Here is a 13,540-nt window from a genome sequence, read left to right on the forward strand (position 1 = left end):
CGGGTCGACACGTATCTCACACAGGAGACAGAGGAATCGACCCCGAGCTTCCAAACTCGGGGGTTTATATAGGGGAGGTAAGGGGCATTCGCACGATTACACATGATTGGTCAATTCAAAAGGTGCACGGTTACTTTTGGCGCGAAATGACATCAGCAAGGAGTATGTGTTATCTAGCAGCTCGGCAGGCAGGTAGGGTGGCTCATCTCACTCAGGGGGGTGAAGGAAGGGGAGGGGGTGGCTACGGATGGTCAGTGTCCTTGGGGCTAATAGCTGGTTTGGCAAGTCCTATCTCTGGCTCTCCCTCAGGCACGTCCGGCCCTGCACATCCGGACTCTGACAATGAGCAACCTTTATGAAACTTTAGTTCTGCACATTCGGGCCCTGACAATGAGTAACCTTTATGAAACTCTAGTTCTACAGCTTCATTCATCTTATCTAGTTTGCTGGCTGCATATGTATGGCCACATGTGGGGCAGGCTCTGAATGGGTGATCCTTCTCCCTCTGTTCTAAACATTGCCTCCCTATTCCCTCCCATGAGTATTCCTGTTCCACTTTCAAAGAAGGAGTGAAGCATTCGCATTTTGGTCATCCTGCTTGAGTTTCATGTGTTCTGTCCATTTACGGTAATTCGAGCATTTGGGCTAATAGCCACTTATCAATGAGTGCATGCCATGTGTGTTTTTCTATGATTGGGTTACCTCACTCAGGATGATATTTTCCAGTTCCCTCCATTTGCCTACGAATTTCATGAAGCTACTGTTTTTGATAGCTGAGTAATATTCCATTGTGTAGATGTAACACATTTTCTGTATCCATTCCTCTGTTGAAGGGCATCTGGGTTTTTTCCAGCTTCTGGCAATTATAAAGAAGGCTGCTATGAACATAGTGGAGCATGTGGCTTTTTTATATGTTGGGGCATCTTGTGGGTATATGCCCAAGAGAAGTATACCTGAGTCCTCAGGTAGTTCAATGTCCAATTTTCTGAGGAACCTCCAGACTGATTTCAAGAATGGTTGTACCAGTCTGCAATCCCACCAACAATGGAGGAGAATTCCTCTTTCTCGACATGCTCACCAGCATCTGCTGTCACCTGCGTTTTTGATCTTAGCCATTCTCATTGCTCTGAGGTGAAATCTCAAGGTTGTTTTGATTTGCATTTCCCTTATGACTAAAGACGTTTAACATTTCTTTAGGTGTTTCTCAGCCATTTGGCATTCCTCAGCTGTGAATTCTTTGTTTAGCTAGGAACCCCATTTTTATAGGGTTATTTGTCTCCTTGCAGTCTAACTTCTTGAGTTCTTTGTATATTTTAGATATAAGCCATCTATCAGTTGTAGAATTGGTAAAGATCTTTTTCCCAATATTTTGGTTGCCATTTTATCCTAATGACAGTGTCCTTTGCCTTACAAAAGCTTTGCAGTTTCATAAGATCCCATTTGTCAAATCATGATCTTAGAGCATAAGCCATTGGTGTATTGTACAGGAAATTTTCTCCTGTGCCCATGTGTTCGAGATGCTTCCCCACTTTTTCTTCTATTAGTTTGAGTGTATCTGGTTTGATGTGGAGGTCCGTGATACACTTGGACTTAAGCTCTGTACATGGTAATAAACATGGATCAACTGCATTCTTCTACATGCTGATATCCATTTGAAGCATCACGATTTGCTGAAAATGCTATATTTTTTCCATTGTATGGTTTTGGCTCCTTTGTCATATATCAAGTGACTGTAGGTGTATGGGTTCATTTCTTGGTCTTCAAGTCTATTCCACTGGTCTATCTGCCTGTCTCTGTACCAATACCATGCAGTTTTATCACTATTGCTCTGTAATACTGCTTGAGTTCAGGGATAATGATTCCCCCAGAAGTCCTTTCATTGTTGAGGATAGTTTTAGCTATCCTGGGTTTTTTGTTATTCCAGAAGAATTAGAAATTATTCTGTCTAACACTCTGAAAAGTTGGATTGGTATTATGATGGGGATTACATTGAATCTGAAGATTGCTTGTGGTAAAATGACCACTTTACTATATTAATGCTGCCAAACCCATGAGCATGGGAGATCTTTCCATCTTCTGAGATCTTCTTCAATTGCTTTCTTCAGAGGCTTGAAGTTCTTATCATACAGATCTTTCACTTGCTTGTTTAAATCACACCTAGGTATTTTATATTATTTGGGACTATTACGGAGAGTGTCCTTTCCCTAATTTCTTTCTTGGCTTGTTTCTCTTTTGTGTAGAGGAAGGCTACTGATTTATTTGAGTTAATTTTATACCCAGCCACTTTGCTGAAGGTGTTTATCAGGTTTAGTAGTTCTCTGGTGGAACTTTTGGGATCACTTAAGTATACTATCATGTCATCTGCAAATAGTGACATTTTGACTTCTTCTTTTCCAAACTGTATCCGCTTGATCTCCTTTTGTTGTCTGATTGCTCTGGCTAGAACTTCAAGAACTATATTGAATATGTAGGGAGAGAGTGGGCAACCTTGTCTAGTCCCTGATTTTAGTGGGATTGCTTCAAGTTTCTCTCCATTTAGTTTAATGTTAGCTACTGGTTTGCTGTATAGGGCTTTTACTATGTTTAGTTATGGGCCTTGAATTCCTATTCTATCCAGGACTTTTATCATGAAGTGGTGTTGAATTTTGTCAAATGCTTTCTCAGCATCTAATGAAATGATCATGTGGTTTTATCTTTCAGTTTGTTTTTATAGTGGATTATGTTGATGGTTTTACATATACTAAACCGTCCCTGAATGCCTGGGTTGGAGCATAGATATATAGGATTCAGAGTTCATCTTGGTGGATTTTTCCTTTGATGAATATGAAGTGTCCTTCCTTATCATTTTGATGACTTTTGTATGAAAATCGATTTTATTCGATATTAGAATGGCTACTCCAGCTTGCTTCTTCAGGCCATTTGCTTGGAAAATTGTTCTCTAGCCTTTCACTCTGAGGTAGTGTCTGTCTTTGTCTCTGAGGTGTGTTTCCTGTAGGCAGCAGAATGCAGGGTCCTCATTGCATATCCAGTTTCTTAATCTATGTCTTTTTATTGGTGAGTTGAGTCCATTGATGTTGAGAGATATTAAGGAATAGTGATCGTTGCTTCCTGTAATATTGGTATGTGGATGTGAGGTTATGTTTATGTGCTTTTCTTCTCTTTTTTTTGTTACAAGACAATTCGTTTCTTGGTTTTTCTAGGGTGTAGCTTGCCTCCTTATGTTGGGCTTTACCATTTATTATCATTTGTAGCGCTGGATTTGTAGAAAGATATTGTGTAAATTTGGTTTTCTCATGGAATATCTTGGTTTCTCCATGTATGCTAATTGAGAGTTTTGCAGGTTACAGTAACCTGGGCTGGCATTTGTGTTCTCTTAGGGTCTGTATGACATCTGTCCAGGATCTTCTGGCTTTCCTAGTCTCTGGCGAAAAGTCTGGTTTGATTCTGATAGGTCTGCCTTCATATGTTACTTGACCTTTTTCCCTTACTGCTTTTAATATTCTTTCTTTATTTTGTGCATTTGGTGTTTTGACTATTATGTGACGGGAGGAGTTTCTTTTCTGGTCCAATCTATTTGGAGTTCTCTAGGCTTCTTGTTTGCTTATGTGCATCTCTTTCTTTAGGTTAGGGAAATTTTCTTCTATGATTTTGTTGAAGATATTTACTGGTCCTTTGAGCTGGGAGTCTTCACTCTCTTCTATCCCTATTATCCTTAGGTTTGATCTTCTCATTGAGTCCTGGATTTCCTTTATGTTTTGGACCAGTAGCTTTTTCCATTTTACATTATCTTTGACAGTTGTGTCCATGATTTCTATGGAATCTTCTGCTCCTGAGATTCTGTCTTCTATCTCTTGTATTCTGTTGGTGATGCTTGTATCTACAGCTCCTTGTCTCTTCCTTTGATTTTGTATATCCAGGATTGTCTCCCTTTGTGCTTTCCTGATTGCTTCTATTTCCATTTTTAATTCCTTCACCTCTTTGATTTTGTTTTCCTGGAATTCTTTCAGGGATTTTTGTGATTCCTCTCTGTGGGCTTCTACTTGTTTATTTGTGTTTTCTTGCATTTCTCTAAGGGAGTTCTTAATGTCTTTCTTAAAGTCCTATATCATCATGATCAAATGTGATTTTAAATCTAGGTCTTGCTTTTCTGGTGTGTTTGGATATTTAGTGTTTGCTTTGGTGGAAGAATTGGGCTCCAATGATACCATGTAGTCTTGGTTTCTGTTGACTGAGTTCCTGTGCTTGCCTCTCACCATCAGGTTTTCTCTGGTGTTACCTTGTTCTTCTATTTCTGACAGTGGCTATACCGTCCTATATGCCTGAGTGTTAGGAGTGCTGTAGGCCTCTTTTCCTGTTTTCTTTCAGACAGTTATGGTAACAGAGTGTTCTGCTTTCAGGCGTGTAGTCTTTCCTGTCTACTGGTCTTCAGCGGTTGCTGTGGGCTTGTGTCCTGAGTCCACCATGCAGGTTGCTTGGAGCAGAAAATTTGGTCTTACCTGTGGTCCCATGGCTGAAGTTGCTCCTGGCGGGCTGCTTTGGAGCACTCCGTGAGGGCAGAAACCAAGAGGCCCTGCGCCACCTTTTCCCCAGGCCCTCGTGCACCTGGGTCCCAGATGGCATTTAGTGTTTTCCTCTGGAGTCACAGAAATGTGGGCAGAGTGTGGTCTCTTCTGGCTTCCCAGGTGTGTCTGCCCCTCTGAATGTTTAGCTCTCCCTCCCTCAGGATTTGGGTGTAGGGAGCTGTTGATCAGGACTCTTCTGGTCCAAGTGGTGTCTGGACCTCAGGGTAACTTCCGCTTGAGTGCCCCTATTTTCCTGTTCCCAGAGGCCCTGTACTGTTTCCTCTTATGTCAGGGATGTGGGCAGGGGTAGGCAGTATTGTTGGTCTCTCCCACTCTGCAGTCTCAGGAGTGCCCTCCTCTCAGGGCGGTGAGCTCTCTTTCCCACAGGATTTGGGAGCAGGGAACTGTTGGCCCTGGATGGTATATTTCAATTCCTTCACCTGTTTGGTTCTGTTTTCCTGTTATTCTTTATGCGATTTTTGTGTTTCCTCTTTAAGGGCTTCTACTTGTTTACCTGTGTTGTCTTGATTTTGTTTAAGGGATTTATTTATATCATTCTTAAAGTCCTCTATCATCCCCATGAAATGTGATTTAAATCCAAATCTTGCTTTTCCAGTATATTGGGGTATCCTGCATTTGCCTTGGTGGGAGAACTTGTTTCCAATGATACTAAGTAGCCTTGGTTTCTGCATTTGCCTTTTGCCATCAAGTTGTCCTGGTTTTAGCTTGTCTTTCTGTCTCTGACAGTGGCTTGGTCCTCCTGTAAGACTGTGTGTCAGCACTCCTATACACCTCTTTTCTCCCAGTGGCATCTGGGTTCAGAGAACTGCAGAGCTGTGTCAGTTTCAGGTGAAATAGAAACCAGAAGTGTCCTATCCCATACTGCTTCTGCAGGCTTCAGGCTGGTCAGTTAGAGCAGACAAATTTGTCTTAACTGTGCTCCCAGGTGTGTCAGCGCTCCTGGCCACTGGCTTTCAGCTTTGAACACAGGCAAAGTCTGGAAGGATCCTTTTCCTGACTACTCCTAGGATTCTGTGTCCTTAGAGCTTTAGGTGGGTTCCTTTTGGGCCAGGAATATGAGCAGAAGTAGAGGTCTCCTCTGAACTCTCAGGATTGTCTGCACCTCTGAGAGTCTAGGTCTCTCCTCCATAAGATTTGGTTACAGAGATCTGTGGGCAGGGGTCAGCTCTGGGCACAGGCAGAATCATAAGGCTCCAATTCCTTCCTGAAGGCATTTAGCTGTTTGAATTTTCTTCTTAACTTTGTGTCTCATATTATTTGTCTCTGCTCCGTTCATTTTCTTTTTTCTTTTTATTTTTTATTAGATATTTTATTTATTTAGAGTTCAAATGTTATCCCCTTTCCAATTTCTCCTCCAAAAACCCCTATCCCACTCCCTTACCCTGCTCCCATGAGGGTGCTCCCAGACCCACCCACTTCCACCTCACTGCCCTGTCATTCCCCTACACAGCGTCATTGAGATTTCATAGGAACAAGGGCCTCCCTTCAGTTGATTCCAAATAATGCCATCCTCTGCTACATATGCAGCTGGAGCCATAGGTCCTTCCATGTGTACTCTTTGATTGGTGGTTAATTCCCTGGGAGTTCTGGGGGGACTGGTTTGTTGATATTGCTGTTCTTCCTATGGGGTTGCAAGAGCTCCTTTGGTCCTTCTCCGAATTCTTCCACTGGGATCCCCATGCTCTGTCTGATGGTTGGCTGCAAGCATTCACACCACTTCTATGCCCGAGACACTTTCTTCCAACTCTCCCATTTTGTATTCTGCTAATTTCTTTACTGGGTTTTCCATCTCCAGGGTTGCTTCCATTTGTGATTTCTTTATTGTTTCTCTTTACATTTTTGGGTCTTGGACCATATTGTTTGATTATTTCACCTGTTTGACAGTATTTTCCTGTATTTCTTAAGGTGATTTCTTTGTTTCCTCTTTTAGGTCATCCACGTGTTTGCCTGTGTTTTTCTGTATTTCTTTAAGGGGGTTAAAGAAATCCTATCCTTCTTAAATGCCTGTATCATCTTCATGAGATGGGATTTATCATGGTCTTAAAGTGTATTAGGGTAGCCAGGGCTTGCTGTGGTAGGAGAAATGTGTTCTAAGAGGCCAAAATTACATTGGCTCCTGTTGCTTATGTTCTTGCAGTTGGTATTGGCCATCTGGTTATCTAAGGTGCTAAATTGCCTGAGTTTTTCAGGCTGGAGAAGGCCTCCTTGGTAGCAAGTACAGCAATGTAACCTGGGTTACAGCAGACTTCCTAGGAGGCAGGCAGTGCTATTTCTGTTTTTGGCAGGACTCCTGTAGGCATGGTTATGGCAAGCATCATCTGTCCCTTTGTTATGGTACCCCTGTGCACTGTATCACTATTTCTCTCTGTCCCTGGTTAGGGCAGACATCCTGGGAGATGAGAAGACTTTGGACTCAGAAGACTGACACATCAATCTGTCATTGGCTCAGGTGGAGGTACAGATCTAAAGGACTATGGGGTTCAAGCAGAATGGTATTGATACCACATCTGCTATGCTCTATGAGGGTTCTAGCTGCTGTGGGTATTGGGGCAATGGTATCACCTCTGTTTCTAGCTAGGGCAGACAGCTAGGCTTTGCAGGGAGGAGAACATGTTAATGTGCCATGGGTTCAGGTAAGGTGCAAACCAGAAGAAAACTGGGGCTCAGGCTCAGCAGGATAGATGTGGGGGAAGGGAAGATAGCCTGTTTGGTTCAGGAGTCGCAGTTATGATAGAGGAGGGAGTAGCAGCAACTGAAGAATGGTAGTCTCCCTTGGATTGCAGTGTACTTAGGGCAGCTTGGCTTGGCCCAGAGATATCAGAGAGCAGGTAAGATGGTGAAGGAAAGGAAGCTTTTTCTGTATGGTTCAGAAGTCTGATGGGGTTAAAGGAGAGGCAGAGGGATCATCCTACTACCTATTCCTTTGTGGATTCTACCTATCTATCCATCCATGTATCTCTATCATCTCCATTTCTACCTCCATCTATATCTCTATCTCTATGATACTGCTAGGCTGGACTTCTTCCAAACCCCAAATACCAGAATCACAGTTCTGGAAATTTCAAGAACGTACCCAATATAAGAGTTACCCTAAGCATCTGAACTTTACCTTCTGTACCTACAGTATATCTGCATCTGTCTTAGCAGATTTATACTCACCTGAAGACTGAAAATTTCTCTAAATAAAAATCTCTATCACTGGACTTATTAAAAAACCATAAACTAGATTTTTCTGATGAAATTTCCAACTGGCTTGATTCTGGTTTGAACCAGAATTTCAGAATTTCAGACTTCTCCAAAGCTGCCTGAAATTTGCTAGCTCCTGCTGGTCACACAGAACCTGTGAAGCAAATAAAGCAGATGTCATCAATCTTCTCTACCTTGTACACCTCTCTTTCCTTACAATATTTATTAGCCAGGTATGTCAGATTGAAATCCTTACTCAGCAAAGAAGTAGTTACAGAAGGAGATAACATTGCTGCTTACCATCTACAGTAAGGCTAGAATGTCAGGCATAAAAGAAATTCAGGACAAATAGATAACTTTGATGTCTATTGGCATATAAACATCCATGCTGGCCTCCTGGCTTTGTTAGCAAGTACCTATAACAGAATCCATGTTGGCATCCTGAGTTTCCTCAGCCCTTATTACCCTACCCTTTCACCCATCTTCTCCAGATCATGAGCTTCCATTCTCCAGTTTTTAGTTCCTACATAACTCTGATATTGCAATCATGTGCCCTCTTGGCTCTGTCGGTCTTCTTGTCCCCTTTCTCCCCATTTTCCCTATTCTTGGTCTTCCTTTATCACTACCACCATTTGGCCTTGCTTATTTGGGCAGCTGTGTTCAGTCTATTAGACTGTGTTTATGCTTTGAACTGTATTTTACCTGTCACTGTCTCTATTCTCCATCAAAACTATAGGAAAAATCTCCTCAACCACAGAAAACAGAAGAAAATGTTGCAATCCTTCTTCCATATGCACATCTGTATTCATATGTAAGTGTATCTATATTACATAAAAACAGTCAGGGTACATCATAGGAACAATCATGCCTAGGCAGTAGAGTTCAATACTGAGTAAATTATATATATATATATATATATATATATATATATATATATATATATCTCAATGTTTTATAATGAGACACATTATTTTATACACTCACTAGAAATTACCAAAAATGAAGAAAAAGTGATATACAATTTAAAAATTCTGAACAGAAATGTAAGTTTATAAATGTCTTAAATGATAGGATATTTGGATAACATTTCAGAATCTCTATGAAGACATTTTTTGCTCAATTCTATAGAGTAAAAATATTTCAGTTTGTGGTAATTTTATGGTTAAATATTTTTAAGATAGAATTTCATAAACCAATTTGGGACTAGATGGGAATCTATAACACACCAGTAATAAAAGTAGCTGACATTTGATGACCCAAGAACTAAGAATTGAGGCTGGAGAAATGAATCAGAGGTTAAAAGGTCTGTATTGCTCTTATAAAGGGCCTGAGTTCAGTTCCTAGGACCCAAAACATGCTGCTAAGAGATAGCTGCATGTAACTACACTCTTCTGACTTTTAAAGGCACTATGCACAAAAATTGGTATACACACACATTCACACACACACACAAAACTACTACTACTACTACTACTACTACTACTACTACTACTACTACTACTTTTGTTGCTGCCATCACAATTATTACTGCCAATATGATCTTTTAAAAAAGCTTGACAATTCAACAACAGGATTTATTTGATGATAAAACCCAGTTATGGAATCTATGGGGGTGAGATTAGCAGTGAGTGATATGGATCCTGAAGTAGTTACTCCTTTCAGTGAAGGGAGGGACCAGCATGCTTCAAACCAAAATTTCTACAACCTAGAATATAAAGGGATAATGAAAGAGCAGAGATTGAAAGAATCACTATGCAATGACTGACTCATCTTGAGACCCATCGCATGGGAGAAAGAAAATGCATTATACTATTAATGATACCTTTTTATGCTTACAGACAGGAGCCTAGGATACCTGTCTTTTGTGATGCTTTGTCAAGAATCTGATGGAAACAGATGCAGAGACCATGTGATGGCTTGGCCCAGGGAATGGCATTATTATAAGGTGTAGCCTTGTTGGAGTAAGTTTGTCACTGTGGATGTGTGCTTTAAAACCCTCATCTTAGCTGCCTTGAAGCCTGTATTCTGCTAGCAGCCTTCAGGAAAAAATGCAGAACTCTCACCTCCTTCTGCAACATGCCTGCCTGGATGTTTCCATGTTCCTGCCTTGATGATAATGGACTGAAACTCTGAGCCTATAAGTCCACCCCAATTAAACTTTATTTTCACAAGAGTTGCCTTGATCATGGTATCTGTCCATAGCAGTAAAACCCTAACTAAGAATAACCCACTGCTAAAGAATAGGCAGATTTAATGGGGCCTTGTGGAAGAGTGGGAGGATTGAGGGAGCTGGAGGAGTCAAGGACATCACAACAAGATCTTCAGAGTAAACAAACATGGGTGTTAACACAGACTGAATGACCAGCAAAAGAGTATGCATAGACTGACATAGAGCCCCTACAAATATGTAATAGATGTGTATCTTCTTCTACATGTGTCATCTAACAAATGGAGTAGAACTGGTCTCTGACTCTGTTGCCTGCATTTTGATTCCTTTACCTAGCTGGGCTACCTTGTCCGACCTCAGTGGGAGATGATGCACTTGGTCTTCTGTGACTGTGACAGGATATGCCCAAACAAGTTGGTACTAATGGAGGGTCTCCCTTTCTCTGAGGAGGAAAGGAAAAAACAGGGGAAGGAGTGTGTAAGGGTGGGACTGGAAAAAAGGAGATAAGGGCTGTGAATAGGTTATGAAATGAAGAAAATAATGAGAAAATACAATTCAATAACAATATTTATTCTATGAACACTCCAATCATTCATATATACAAGGACAGGAAAATCATATACAGATTTAAACGTTCAAAGAACTCGTTCCCATGGGAACAGCCCTGTAGGGAAACGCACCATTTTCTCCTGGTATACTTTATCAAAGGTTTCAGCTTGGGCTAGCATAAATTAATTCTTCCAGTGCCCAGGTGTACCCCACAAAATGTGAATCAGATATATAGGTGGGCTAATGATAATCTTAACACTGTTCTCACTCCTTACTTCACATGCTTTACTATCTACTTCACAAGGACCACACAGTTAATAAAATCCAACTTTCAGTGGTTCTCTAGAAAACACTTTTTATGTCATAAAATAATATACATAAAGACTTTTTCCTCTTTGGAAATAATGTACCACATTTTCCTTCCTGATTTATAATCCATACCATCTATTAGAAGCAACACTGTGTCTCTTTTTTTACATGTTCAGATTATTCCTGCTTCCCATTTTGCCTGAATCCATCACCCTATCTTACCCAAAAGAGTTTCTCATCTTAATTATCTAAACAAACTTCATTTGTTTTTTTCTATGTTTTAGTGTTTAGTTATATACGTTCTTCACAGGATATAAGCAATATTTACAAATATATAAAGTTAAACATAATGGTGCATGTGTGTGCGTGCGTGTGTGTGTGTGTGTGTGTGTGTGTGTGTGTGTGTGTGTTTTGGTACAAATTAATAAAGATGCCTATGGAGGATGGAAGCATCAGATCCCCTGGAACTGGAGATGCACACAGTGTGAGCTGCATGGTAGTCATCTTGATGCTTCCAACAAATGCAGGAATCCAAGTGACTTCCAGCTCAGAATATCCCAGGACTTCTGTTTTCACACAACTACTGTATTTAGTGATGCATGAAGATGTTCATGATCATATCCCCTATTCTTCCTATCTCTGTCTTCTTTGAACATATGCTAGCTCTCATCACAGCATTCCAGTAGTCTTTTGGTTTTGACCTTAGAGACTTCAAATTATTTAATCATTCCTCATAAGTTGCATGCTTATTCATTCCGGAGTGCTGATGTCTTCTATATAAACATATTTTTATTGGCTTTCTTATTTATGTCACTGTAATCAATTATTCCAATCTCTATATCACGTATATAACTGCAGCCCCCGTTTTCATGTATTTTATCTCCTATATACTAACTGTAACACTTCAATATACTCCGTGCACTTCCATGTTGTATATATGAATGGAATGATCATGTAGCTAATATTTGTGAAAGATAACTTTTTTCTTTAGCTGTGATGGGTCATTTGTGAAAGAATATCAGACCTATAAAACATACTCAATATGGAATTGTTGAAAGCATTCGTGAATGAGTAAGCAAGGTGCCTGTATTGATCTCATTTTGTCGATGAGGTATAATTAGTCCTTGATATGTTACCTGGCATAACAGTGATAGATAAATAGTTGAAGCTCAAAATATTGACAAGACAAGTAATGCTTTAACTTGTTACATTACTTTCTTTAGGTACTATATAAATTATTCTTAATTCCTCAGTAGGATAGATTAACAAACATGTATAAAACCATAATTAAAGAGTAATTATTGATACACCATATTCAAATAAAACACAATTAATTGATATAACAATAAAATTGACATATGATGAGAGGGGCACCTGTCAGTATTTATTGTTTCTCTCAGATTCGTTACTATATTTATTATTAGAGCATATTTCATTATTGTTTCCTATAGCATACTTGAATCCTAATAAGCCAGACTATAAACTGTGGTATAAGAATCTCAGCAAATTCAATAAGGTTTCCATTGGAATGAATTAGTCCAGATAAGAGAACCGTGTCTTTGCATATACACCCATTAGACGTACATTTCTCTTCATTATTTCTGTGTAAATATCTCTGTAAAATTTAGTGTGTCAAATAACAAGATAACCCTAATATGTGGTGGATTAACTCTTGTGAGAAAGGAAAGTCTCATAATTCTAGAGGCTGCAGTTCTCAAAAAAGAGTGTTTTTCAAACCTTCTCAGGATTTTATTTTGGCTAGCAGTTAGTGGGATTTTCCCTCAATCCTCAGGTCATTTTTCCTCTGTGTATTCTAAGGACGTTAGTAACCATGATTAATGGTCTGACCACTGTCAAGGAAACACCAAGTGTGAAGTATTAGAGGGGTAGGACCACTGAAGTTTGTCAGAAGACATTCTCAGACATGTGAATTGATTGTGACAATGTCTTTACAAAATTTCTATCAAGCAAATAGTGACTGAAATTAGCATGTTATTCTGTAGTGTCTGAATATAAAAATCAAAATAAGCATACTGGTATATGGAAAATTATTGCTTAAATCTTAAAACCAGGATCTTAACCCCACCAAATGAAATAATTCTTTGATCTATTAATACCTCAAAAATTAAAAAGCAACATCCATATGATGAAGTATTTGGGAGGACAAATATTATGCAATGCATTTTATTCTTTCAAAAGTGTTTACCAGCATATCCATCTCAGAATTCTCTATACTAAAGTAGTTAATCACAGGGTAATGATGTTTGTGTCCTCATGCAGAGCCTTGGTTTTCAATGGAACTTGGAGCTTATTAACTGTGAGTTACAACACTGGTATAAGGAACATAATGCTCAAGGATAAAAATGTATCTGCAAATGCCAAATACATATATATCTGCATATATATGCCTCATATAACCACTATAATTAATAAACTATAAATGACTTATGAATTCAGATCAAGTGTTTTGAGATAACTACCACATTGATAGACAGAAAAAGAGAGAGAGAGAGAGAGAGAGAGAGAGAGAGAGGAGTAAACAGATACAATTAATTTCATTAGTAAACTCATATGTTCAAAGACTTACATAGCCCTGATTCTATGCAGGAACATCTTGCTGAGAGGTTGCACTGCCAGAGCTACATGCTCCTCATAATTACCATAAATCCTGAAGGGTACCAGTTCTTGTATCTAACACCTACTTATTCTAAGAGTGAGCTTTTTGAATATGCTTCAGCATAGGCTC

General features: G+C 39.6%; 1 pseudogene; it reads right to left on the bottom strand.

Annotated features, from left to right (window-relative positions):
- Positions 1-13,540, bottom strand: part of Ncl-ps3 (nucleolin, pseudogene 3) — a 415,248-nt pseudogene that overhangs the window by 172,337 nt on the left and 229,371 nt on the right.

Source organism: Rattus norvegicus, chromosome 1 (assembly GCF_036323735.1).
Source record: "Rattus norvegicus strain BN/NHsdMcwi chromosome 1, GRCr8, whole genome shotgun sequence".
Lineage (NCBI taxonomy): Eukaryota > Metazoa > Chordata > Mammalia > Rodentia > Muridae > Rattus > Rattus norvegicus.